The sequence below is a fragment of the Acomys russatus genome, chromosome 1, assembly GCF_903995435.1.
Source record: "Acomys russatus chromosome 1, mAcoRus1.1, whole genome shotgun sequence".
Lineage (NCBI taxonomy): Eukaryota > Metazoa > Chordata > Mammalia > Rodentia > Muridae > Acomys > Acomys russatus.
In genome coordinates, this window is record NC_067137.1 from 120,381,765 (window position 1) to 120,393,851 (window position 12,087).

A 12,087-nucleotide genomic window follows, 5' to 3' on the forward strand; every position below is an offset into this window, starting at 1 on the left:
GTCGGAAATGGCTCAAGTTCAGAAACTAGGCAAGAGGTCACAGTGTCTGAGGGACGGTGCCCACGCGTCCTCTAGAGATGCCCCCTCTGCTGTGTCATTCTGATCCTCCTCTCAGGTACCTGAGAATTGTGTGCTCCCGCCATGCACCTCCAGGGGGCGCCATTGGGATCTGCGGCGGTACAGGTGTCTTTCCCTGATGCAGTCACACAGCTCTAGTTAGGAGAGGTTCTGCAGCCACCTGCTTGGGACACAGACCTCAGGTAGATGTTCCAAAGGCCATTTCACATCCCATGTGTGAGGCCCTGGCCCTCCTCCTCGGTCTGCCCGGGCCATTCTGGCATTTCCACTTCCCATAGGGTAGACTCCCTGTCTCCCCAGTGCCTCAGAGATATTAATACACATTTTCTCTTGTTATTACAACAGACTGAGTAGCTTGGGCAACACAGGCTTGTCCCCTGACACTCTGGAGCACAAAGTCTAAACTCAGGCTATGCCTCCCTTCTGGGGGTCTTAGGGAAGGGTTTTCCTTAGCTTTCCCAGTTTCTAGACTCTTGGTTCCCAACCCTCCAGTTCCATCTTCAAAGCCAGCAGTGGTGGCTCATGTCCTTCTCAGGCTCCACCTCAGCGGTCCTCTGCAGATGAAAACGTGGCCTGTGCCGACTTTAGGTCCACCAGGATGCGTCCCATCCTCAGAGTCGCTAGGTTTTCTTACAGAGCCAAGCAAGAGCTCTCCTGCTGCACCCAGCCTTAGTCCTTGCAATGCCCTTAGCCTCTGTGACACCGACAGAGCTTCCTATACAGCCTGCATGGGAAGTATCCCCAAAAGGCTCGTGTGTTCTGACTCGGTAGATTCAACCATTGACAGGCATTTTGGAGCTCTGTCCTCCAGGTTCGGCATGGTCACTGCCATTTTGAAATCAGACCAGTTGTAGTAACCTGCATATGACTCTTAGAAGACTGATCCTGATAATGTCCCCTCATGGAAAGGCTTGGCAGGCTCAAAACTCCCTACCCAATTCAAGGATATGTAAATGATTGATAATTGGAGGCTGGAGACATGGCTCCGTGGTTAAGAGCACTGCCTGCTCTTCCAGAGGTCCTGAGTTCAATTCCCAGCAACCACATGGTGGCTCAAAACCATCTATAATGTGATCTGATGCCCTCTTCTGCAGATAAAGCACTCATATACAATAAATAAATAAATAAATAAATCTTTTAAAAATGATTGATAATTGTTGGGGAGGAAGATTTGTCTTCAGTGGTATAGCTGCCGATAACTTGCCTATGGTCCTGTAAGTAACCCCAATTAAACTCCTTGCTTCATCAAGTTGGACTTAGGCAGACAGTTTCTTTGGTCTGTTGCCCTCTGGCACAAATAGAAATAGACTCCCCAGGAAATGTCACAAAACACTCGGCACCCGAACAGGGAGCGGCAGAGCCAAATATGAGTTTGGAAGGCACAGCCACATTGTCCCTGTTGTGGCAAAAACACATGTCGCCGATGCTGAGCTCTCAAGGGTAAGGCATCCACAGGAGTGGATGTGAACATCCTTCCCCATGTGATTAGGGGTGGCATGCATCCTTGCTGCCATGGCCGTGGCATTGTCCCTGCTGTGTGTGATAGGACATTTCCTAAATGCCTAGTTGATTAGAAAAAATCTACTGCAAGTCCTGTGAGCGGCATGTATGGGACAGGATGGTAAGCAAGCAGGCTATGGTGGCTGTTGTAGGACATATGACTGAGTGTCAGCTGCTTGTCCAAAAAGAGCCTGCCTACAGAAGAGTTACAATGAGTAAATGACACACAGATGGCATCCTCCACAGTCACCTCTGATTCAGCAGGAAACGTGGGGAAAGAGGAAGGAAAGAGCAAACAGAAGCAATGAAGACACCATCAAGTCTGACCTTTAACAGACAAGAGGAAAATCCATGACTCAGCACGCAGTTGGGGCCCTGAAGACCAGGGAATTCTTTGCCTGCAAACTGCGTGGACCAGGACAGACTTTTAAACAAACATGAGAGAACATGGCAAAGCTGTGGGACCTGTAGATGGATAGGATCAGTCTGGGTGCTGTGGAAGCAGACAGACTGAGATCAAGGCTGCCTGGCCTAAAGCAACGCAGAGACAAGCCTGGTGAAGTGCTCTCCAGCCACTAGGGACATTTGCCCATCACCAGCTAAGTTCTCTATGAATGTCAGAAGCTGAACTAGCAAATGTTAAAATGGCAGCTGCCTTTTATCCATGATGTGGCTGGTGGCTGTGTCTCATGCCACTGGCGAGGTGTCACCCTGCCCCCAGTGTGGTGACCCTGCCAACTGACCCACCAGTATTGGTCCAACCCAAAAATTCCCTGTCCACAAGCCTCAGAGTCAAGTGTTTCCGGAAACCCAACTTGGGGTGATGCTCTGAAGCAGGCTATAGTGGGAGGGGGGGGACACATGGGAACGACCGTCACCAAAAATATTGGGGTGGGCTGAAAGAGGCCCAGCACACACAGACACAGGTTCACCAAGACCAGCCAGTGCCACAGGAGCACACAGGGTTATGGGTAGACTTCCGCATTCTAAATTAATCGAGGGCTGAGTGTGGCTTTGTCCACTGCCCTCCTCACCGGGAACAGCCTTGGACTTGGCCAGAAGCCTGCTAACAAACATCAGGCAGCTGTAGCCCAGGAAAGAGACACACAACTAAGCCTGCCCCACTCAGACCCGCGGGTGTAAACGTCATACGCTCTGGTGTCTGGTGTAAAATCCACGGAGGAAAACAAGTCACGGGATCATGCCGCACAGTCACAGGCGAGGTGTGGCTCCATCACACAAGACAGAACCATAAAGTGAAAGAAAAAAAAAAGCAAAGAAACTAGGCCGTAGAAAAAATTGCGCCCTCTGTGGTAAAATAGAACGCATTATGATTTGAGACAAAAGATGAACTATAGGCACAGAGAAAACACTTGGACTTGTCGGAGCAGGCGCTGCCATCACTCGAATGTGCAGCGCGTTCTGCAAGCTGATAAGGCAAAGGAGTAAGTGTGCTTCCTGAAATACAAAAGACATCTGTTCTAGTTCAAATCAAGAGGCACACAAAAGCCACTGTGCAAGGCTAGCCTTGTCCACTCGCAGCCTGAGGAAGCTGGGGCTCTAAGGCATGGCCAGGAAGATGGCCCGTGTCATCTGGAGATAAATTAACAACAGCCTGGGGTAAAGCTTCAGCCTGTGCCCTTCCCCTGACCTGGCTATGCTCTCTAAAGGACCAACATGCCAGTGCAAGCTCCATGCTGTAGAGACATATGAGCACCGACGTTTACTCTGTTGTAGCCAGTGACAAAAACTGCTAGACTGTTCCAGAACTGGGAGGCTGGATAGGTTCTGGCCAACCTTAGGATGGAAATCATGCACTACTGAGCAGCAGTCAGATCTCTCAGCAGGGGGGACTGTCTGTCACAAAGCTTACTTCAAAGTGCCAAGCTGATGGGTGCAGACACCCTCCTTGGTGGCAGTGAATGCCTATGTTAATCCAGCAACACATGACCTCATCCCACAGCTGTGGAGAGAGTGCTGGGCCCACAGCACTATGGTGAGTCTTGGGGTATTCTGCTGCATCTATGGAAAACACAGGCTGGAAACCTAAAAAATAGAAACCTGCTTTTCACAGTTCTGGATGCCCTGAAGTCCAGGGTTGAGCAACTGCCTCCAGCAAGGGTCAACATGACAACATGGAAAATGGACTCTTTTGGCAGGAGAGATAAATACAGACAGAGGCGGATAGAGACAGAAGTACTGAACCGGGAGATAGAAACAGATAAACAGATGCATAGGTTTTTTTTTAAAAAATATGTTTACTTTTTAAAATATTAGTTGATTATGAATACAATGTTTTGCCTGCATGTACAACTGCAGGCCAGAAGAGGGCACCAGATCTCATTATCGATGGTTGTGAGCCACCATGTGGTTGCTGGGAATTGAACTCAGGACCTTTTAGAAGAGTAAGTGGTGCTCAACCTCTGAGCCATTTCTCCAACCCGGTTTTTTTTTTTTTTTTTTTAACTGGAAAACTATAAAAACTTGGTAGTAAACTGCCCCTTCCTCCTTGCCCCTGTCTCATGGCTTGGAAACCCCCAAATTTACCCTAACATTTAGCTGACCTGTGGCATTCACAAGCTTTTTGTCCTCTGGGTCACATTTCTCCTGGGATTCTGGCACTGCCTCCAGCCCATCTCTGCCTGTGTCTACTCTGCCACCAGCCCACCTGTGGAGGGCTTTATGTTTCGTTTCCTTAGGCTTTTTAAAATTAACTTACTCTATTTTTATTTATGTATAGCATAAATGAGTGTATGTTACACCTATTCAAGTGCCCATAGGGGATCCTCTGAGGCTGGAGTTACAGGCTGTTGTGAGCTACCAGACACGGGTTCTGAAAAAACCAAACCTGGGTCCTCTGGAGGGCAGCCATCCCTCTTTGCTGCTGAGCCATCTTTCCAGTCCCTCCCTCCTTGGCTTTCACAGGCCACGCCCTCTCCCTGGCAGAGGCACCAAGGATTTCATCCCCCTCTGGGGACTGACTGGTATTTGCTTGGTTTTCAGTGGCTCCGTGATTCTGTTCCTGCCTCTCCTGCTGGGATCTCCATCTTCCTTCTTCCACGTGAACTTTTCCTCAGTAGCTGAGTACTTGCTCTTGGAGGGCTGTCTGCCCTTGACAAACTCAGGTGATATTTGAACTCACTGAGAATCCATCTGTGGTAGCAATAGTACATTGGATCCTGGACTTCAAATCCAAGCATCATTTTGTCAAGTGTTCCTCCCCCCCCCCCCATTTCTTTGTAGGACATAGTATAACTTATTAACTGATTATTAATCTCTAGTCATGTTTCTTTTAATAAGCGGAAGTGAAGGAGAACTGCTTCGGCCACGGACAGTCCCTGGCTGCAGTCCCGGGCCAGGGTCTTATAGCAACCATTGCTACGCTTGAGGAGTCTTACTTTGGGAGTGAAATAAAGTTAGAATTGGAGAGAAATAATAGAAAATAGCTCCCAGCAATGAGAGCTTTGAAACTGCAGTTTCTCTGTTGGCAGGAACATCGACCCCATTCCAGGAGCCTCTCTTCTCTTCAGGGGTCTTAGCCTCAAAAAAGGGGTCTTAGTCTCAGGCCTGTGTAGTACTTGTCACACAGACTCCACTGGATAGGGGGTGACATCCAGCCAGCTGCCTGGACAGCGCTTCCCCAGGACACTCTTCAGCCGGGTGACTCAGCACATGGCTTCATGTTTTTCACTTGCTTGCTATATACATAGTAAACTCACTCACTCAAAGCCAAAATTGCATCTATTGTCGCTCATTCCCTGGACTGTACAGAACACCCCAAGCAGGTCCTGTTCACCTAACCCAAGCGGGCAGGAGGGCAGTATGCAAAGGTATGACCCCCGACCTCCCTAGAAAGAAGCTGCCAATAAACACATTTAGGTGACTGGAATGGGATGAGAAGGCCCAGTGTCTTTGGCTTCATGTCCTGCCTGTCCCTTTACCACCTTAAGTCAGCTCTACCTGTGGCATGTTGGTCATGAAGAAATGTTCTGTCGGGAACTACAACATGCCTCAACCCAAACTGCAAAGAAGCAAACCACGGTAGGACTGGTGGCCCTGGGAGATTCCTGCTCTCCCAAAACAGACATGAAGGTCTGTATCAGCCATCTCCCCCTCGTTATTAGCTGGGCAAGGAAGCTTCTATCTCCAGCATGGCGCTGTCCCAGCTATGACTCTCAGCCCTAAGTGGAAAGCTGAGCTGTGAGCAAAGCTCCCACATCCTCATTCTCTGGACTACGGCTTCAAGCCCTTCCAGATCCTCAACCCGGGGCTTTCCCATGGGTGAGCTTCCTGACCTGGGCTCTGTGACCAGAGAAAGGGGGAAAGGAATGCAAGTCAGGAGAGGCTCTGCCCTCGGAGAAGTGGCTCCTCCTCCTCCTCCTGCTCCTCTTCTCCCTGCTCCTCCTCCTCTTCCTGCTCCTCCTCTCTCTGCTCCTCCTCCTCCTGCTCCTCCTCCTCGTGTCCTTCCTTCTCTTCCTCATCTTCCTCCTCCTCCTTTCTCTCCCTCCACTTTTTCCTCCTTTTATTCCCCTCCTCTTGTCTTCTCCTTCCTGTTCTGCTTCCTCCTTTTCTCTTTCTTTCTTTCTTTCTTTCTTTCTTTTTGGAGTGGTCTCTCTGTATTCCAAGCCAGCCTCTACCATCTTCCTATTATGGTCTCCTGAGTTTTTGGACCATGAACCTGCACCCCTCCCCCCGACACACACACATCTTGCAATACTTTTATTATTTTTTTTAACTTAATATGGGTATATAGTGACTTTTGGTCACTTTACTTTCCTTTTTCAAAAGAAAAACTTCCAAATCTAAGACAGCCAAAATGGAACCCAAATTTATTTTAAATAATAAGTTATAATGGCTTGCTCTCAGTCATTTGCAAGACATCAGATCTGTGCACATGGGCCAACATTCTGTCCCTGAAAGTGAAAATGAGAACCGCCCTCATGTAGCTGAACTGTTAATTGTCTTTCACAAACAGTATTTGTACAGACTGCCCCATGCTCTGCCACACTGCATGGATCACACACACCCACGATATTCGCCACCACTCCTTTAATCTGGACCTCAGGGCTCTGAGTGTGGCAGCTGCAGAGGCCACCACAAGTACACAGCTCTGGACACATGGGGCTCTCAGTCCTGCCTCCTCTACGCCCCCTGGCCTCCACCGCAGCTTCACACAGAGGGAACTATGTCCCTGTTCTGCATGAAGATCTCACTCTCCCAGTTCCCAGCAGGTGCCAGGGCCAGACCACCCACCTGCAGTGGTGCTCACAACATTCAGCTCCAGCAAGGTCCACAGGCAATGCAGGCTTGGAGGAACAACCCTGAAGTGAGCTAATCTCGCACAAAAGGAGGCAGACCATCACACACACACACACACACACACACACAAGGTACCAGAGGCTTCACTGCTCTGTTGGGTCCAATTTCATCCTAGGACAGGACAGACAGGGAGAAGAACAGAACCATGTGGAAGCCATCCCTGGGCAAAGACAGAATACCCACCTGGGACACAACTGAAAGAGAAAGAGCGAAGGCGCACCTCACATAGCTGCCCTGACCACAATAGGAACTGGAGCAGAATGGTTGAGGGAAAAAGAGGATGAAGGCCAGTATGGGACAGCCATCACTCTGAGGCTCAGTCCTCACTGCAGAGGTGCACAAGGCAAGGCAGCGGCCCTGGGAAAAACAGACAGGAAATGTACATACACAAGTGACTGGTACAAGAGGGTAGGGCTTCAAGTCCAGCAAGACTTGGGAGGACTCTGAAGTACTCGCCCTTCCAATGCCATCACCCCTAGAATGAGATGCGGGAAAGATTGCTGACTCAGCCCCCAGGCAAAAAGAAGGCCAAGAAATTGGCTTTAAAGACAAAAGAGACTTTAAGGCAAAAGACTGGTTTCCCACCACAGATAAAGCAGTAGGTAGCATAATTCAGCCATGACCTGCAGAAGACACAAGCACTGCTGGGAGCCAGCGGGTACAGGACTTCCAGCCCGATCCTGAACACCAGTACTCCTGTCCTCCAGGGCAAGGCCAGTGATGGAGTTAGGGTACAAGAGCTTATGAAGGGACCCCTCTAAACACCTACACCTGACAAAAGTCTCAAAAACCCACCTGGAGGCTCTCAGCAAAGACTGCTCATCGAGGAGTCCCACATGCGTGGGGGAAGCAACCGGTCCTGAGGCCACCTGGCACTGCCACTGCCTGCGGCAGTCCAGGAAGAAAGTGGCCTCAGGCACACACAGGCACAGCTGCTGTCTAACTGCCCTCGTTGAAGCCATGCAACGCATTTCTCCTGAAAGAGAGATCTGAGTGGCACCACCAAACGGCCACGAAGGACAAAAGATCTAAAGAGCAGTGAGGATGGCCCAGCCCAGGCCTGAGGAGCTCACATCCACCCCACACAAGCTTCCCCGCTGGAACGGGGGTCAGGGACTGCACCCTCTCAAGCGCGCATGTGACGGGCATGAAAGCCAATTTCCGGATGGATCACGGGAAGCGGTACATTCCATAAGGCAGAAACATCACATGTGACAGTCCCTGACCATAAATGACAAAATTAAAAGTTAATGATAAAATGAGAAAAGCAAAAGTCCTTCCAAATGGGAGATGCTGTAATCTCCTGAGTAACTGTCAGATGTGGAGAGTTACAAACTGCAATCACAGAGTCGCCTTTAGAAGTAATGATCCCAGGAGCTGGAGAGGCGCCTCTTGCAGAGAACGTGGGGTCAGTTCCCAGCATCTACACAGTGGTTTACAACCCGCTGTAACTCCAGGGCCGAGGGATCCAATACCTTCTGCTAGCTTCCGTGAGCACCAGGAGGGCACACGGTGCACAGACATGCACGCAAGCAAAACACTCATGCCCATAACAGATGACGCTGTTGATGACGACAATGATGACGATGGTGACGATGAGGACGAAGATGACGATGAAGATGATGGTGATGATGGTGATGATGATGACAACGATGATGATGATGGTGATGAAAGGCCTGGTAAGATGGCTCAAGGGTAAAAGCACGTGTTACCAAGCCTGACAACCTGAGTTCAAGACCCATGAGGAAGAAGAAGAAAACCAATTCCAACAAATTGTCTGGCCTTCATACATACCCACACCATGGCAGGAACACACAGGCACACACACACACACACACACACACACACACACACACACACACACACACGTGCACAGTTAGAATGTTAATAAAAAGTTCCCTCAGCTGACTCCATGGGACATAGTCAAAATGGTGATTAAAACTCAATTCTAACCATAATGGAATACGAAAGGGAAATAGGTTCCTCACTCAAACAAGAGCAGCAAGATCAAGATGATGAAGAGCAGCATGAACCTCCGTGAGGTGGAGGACAGAAGAGTATTTGACTCAAGTCACAAATCAAATTCTGAGCCGGGCATGGTGGTGCACACCTTTAATCCCAGCACTTGGGAGGTAGAGACAAACAGATCGCTGTGAGTTCAAAGTCAGCTTGGTCTACAAAGCGAGTCCAGGACAGCCAAGGCTACACAGAGAGACCCTGTCTCGAAAAACCAACCAACAATCAATCAAATCAAGTCAAATTCTGAATTGAAACTGACAAAGTAGGAAAACACAGGCTCCCCTGACTATAGGAAGGAGAAGAGGCAAGGAGACGTCAATGCTGGAGAAGACCAGCTCACAGCCCTCCTCAGCTCACACCCAGCCCTCCTCAGCTCACACCCAGCCCTCCTCAGCTCACACCCAGCTCACACCCAGCCCTCCTCAGCTCACACCCAGCTCACACCCAGCCCTTCTCAGCTCACACCCAGCTCACACCCAGCCCTCCTCAGCTCACACACAGCCCTCCTCAGCTCACACACAGCCCTCCTCAGCTCACACACAGCCCTCCTCAGCTCACACACAGCTCACACACAGCTCTCCTCAACTCACACACAACCCTCCTCAGCTCACACACAGCTGTCCTCAGCTCACAAACAGCCCTCCTCAGCTCACACACAGCTCACACACAGCCATTCGCAGCTCATACATAGCCTTCCTCAGCTCACGGCCATATGCCACTTCACAGATACCTGTGTGTGCAATCTGAAAGCCTGGCATTGTGTGTCAGACTGTAGGGATGATGGAGTCCTGCCAGCGGCCCCTTGCCTGGAAGTAGAATCTCTCTGTGATGAGTTGAGTGGAGCTGGGGAGGGGGCCAAGCTCTTTATCTGATCTGATTGAGCCATTACAGGAAGAGGGACATTTGAGCACCAGCACTCAGGTAGAGGGCTGTCTGATGAGAAGACCAAAGCAGAGACACAAGTGCTATTTCTACAAGCAGGGAATGCCAAAGAGCACCAGCCAGCCACAGAAGCAGGCAGAGGGGAGGAGCGTGCATGCACAGCTCTGTGTGACTTTTTCCTACAAATTGAAATATTTGACCCTTGAAGGAGGAGGGAGGAGAGAGTTTCCTATGACACAGGAAACTACTAAACTCACTCGCTCCTGAAGTGCAGAAAGGCACAAGACTCATAAAGCCTTTCCCAGGGTTACACAAGCAGTAGACAAGTGCAAGAGAGCGAAGATACCAATGGGGCAACTGCAGGTTGTGCAGAGAGATCCAGATCGCAGCGTTTGTGAGTCCTCTCCCAGGCTGAAGTGAGACTCTCCGTGTTGCAGCTGCCTCTGGCACCACACCTTCCTGTGAGTAGCCCTTCAGCCAGGCTTCCGCAAGTGACTCCAATAAACTTCCCAGTTCGCGAAGCTACACTCCAGTGGAATTAGTTCCTTCGTCTGTGGTCAGTGTCCTATCTGGAGTGCACAGACACTTGTTTACATCTCCCCAGAAAGACTCACACACCACACCCAGCCTCTGGGAAGCATAGCCCTGGGTCACCTCAGAGGACATGTCCAGAGCTTTGAGATAGTGTCTCTGTTTTATATCACTCACTGTGTGGCACTTTGTTGGCAAAGAAAAAATTTTTAGAAAAATATTTATACCCAAACTGACCTAATAATAATATACAAAACATAAACAGAAATGATTTTCAGAGAATAAACACAGTGCAAGAAACTCTGAGATCAGAACGAGCAAGGACTCCACACCCCCGGCCTATGCTGGACGTGTGAGGCTGTGAGTTAGTGCCCAAAAGCCAGCAGTCTTTGCACAGAAAGCACTAACAGTGTTTCAGAAAATCTCCATCAAAGGACCACAAAGTGACTGCTGGGTGATGGTGGCAAAGCCTTTAATCCTAGCACTTGGGAGATAGAGGCAGGAGGATCACTGTGAGTTCGAGGCCAGCCTGGTCTACAAAGTGTGTCCAAGACAGCCAAGCTACACAGAGAAACCCTGTCTCGAAAAACAAAATACAAAACAAAACAAACAAAAAAGAACCATGAAGTGGGGGAGGGGAGGGAGGAAGGCGGTTTAGGAATAAACTTCTTTTTTAACAAAAAACAAATTTATTTATTTATAAAAACTTTTAATTGATTCTTTGTGAATTTCACACCATGCGTCCCAATCCCACTCATCTCCCGGTCCCTTCTACTCTTGCAACCTACCCCCCAGCCCCACAAAAATAAAAAACCTAAAACTAAAAAACAAAACAAAAATCTCATTGTGGAAGCTGCAGTGTGTCGCTGTGTGTCATACAGGAGACCATTTTGTCCACTCATCTTTACTTGCAAATGCTCATTGGTCTGGTTGGAGGTCTCTGGCTTCTGCTACACACACCATCAATACTGGATCCTCACCAGGATTCCTCTCAGATATCCTGTTGTTGCCCTGTGTCATGGAGATCCTGCAGCTTTGGATCTGCAAGCCTGGCCCCTTCACAAGCTCCAGCAGCTCATAGAAGAGGTAAATGTTGAGTTGGGCCAACTCACAGCCCTGAATCTGGGCCTGGGTGGAAGCTGAGTTGGTCAGCCTGCCAGCTCTCTTCCACCCACACCACCAGGGCCAACTCTGCAGCACTGCCCTGGCTGGCTCACCCAATGCTGCAGCCAGCAAGGGGTAGGGCCAGCTCTCCAGCACTGCCCTGGCTATCTCACCCAATGCTGCAGCAAGAGGTGGGGCCAGCTCTCCCTCTCATGCCCTCAGGGACAACTCACCTGCCCCCATGATACCAAGGCCAACTCTACTGTGCTGCCAAGGCAAAGTATAAGGCTCTCTGTCCCAAATGCTGCAACTGATGAGAGGCAGAACCAGCTCTCCCACTCTCATGACCTCCATGCCAGCTCTTCCACTTGCTAGAGGTGTCAAGAGACAATGAGGGACAGGGACGGAGAGAGCATCTCTCCCTCAGCCGTGTCACCTCAAACCTCACGGCAGATGAGGAGCAGCGGGGCCAGCTCTCCAGAGTGTGGCAAGGGGTGGGGTCAAAGGGAAGAAAGTGGAGCTCAGCACAGAACTTGGACATCGACATGGCCTCGGGTGGGAGCACAGACCAGAAACATCTACATGGTCTTTAGTGGTGACACAAGCCTCAGACATCAACACAGACCCCAGCTGCAGCAGGACCACAGACCCAGA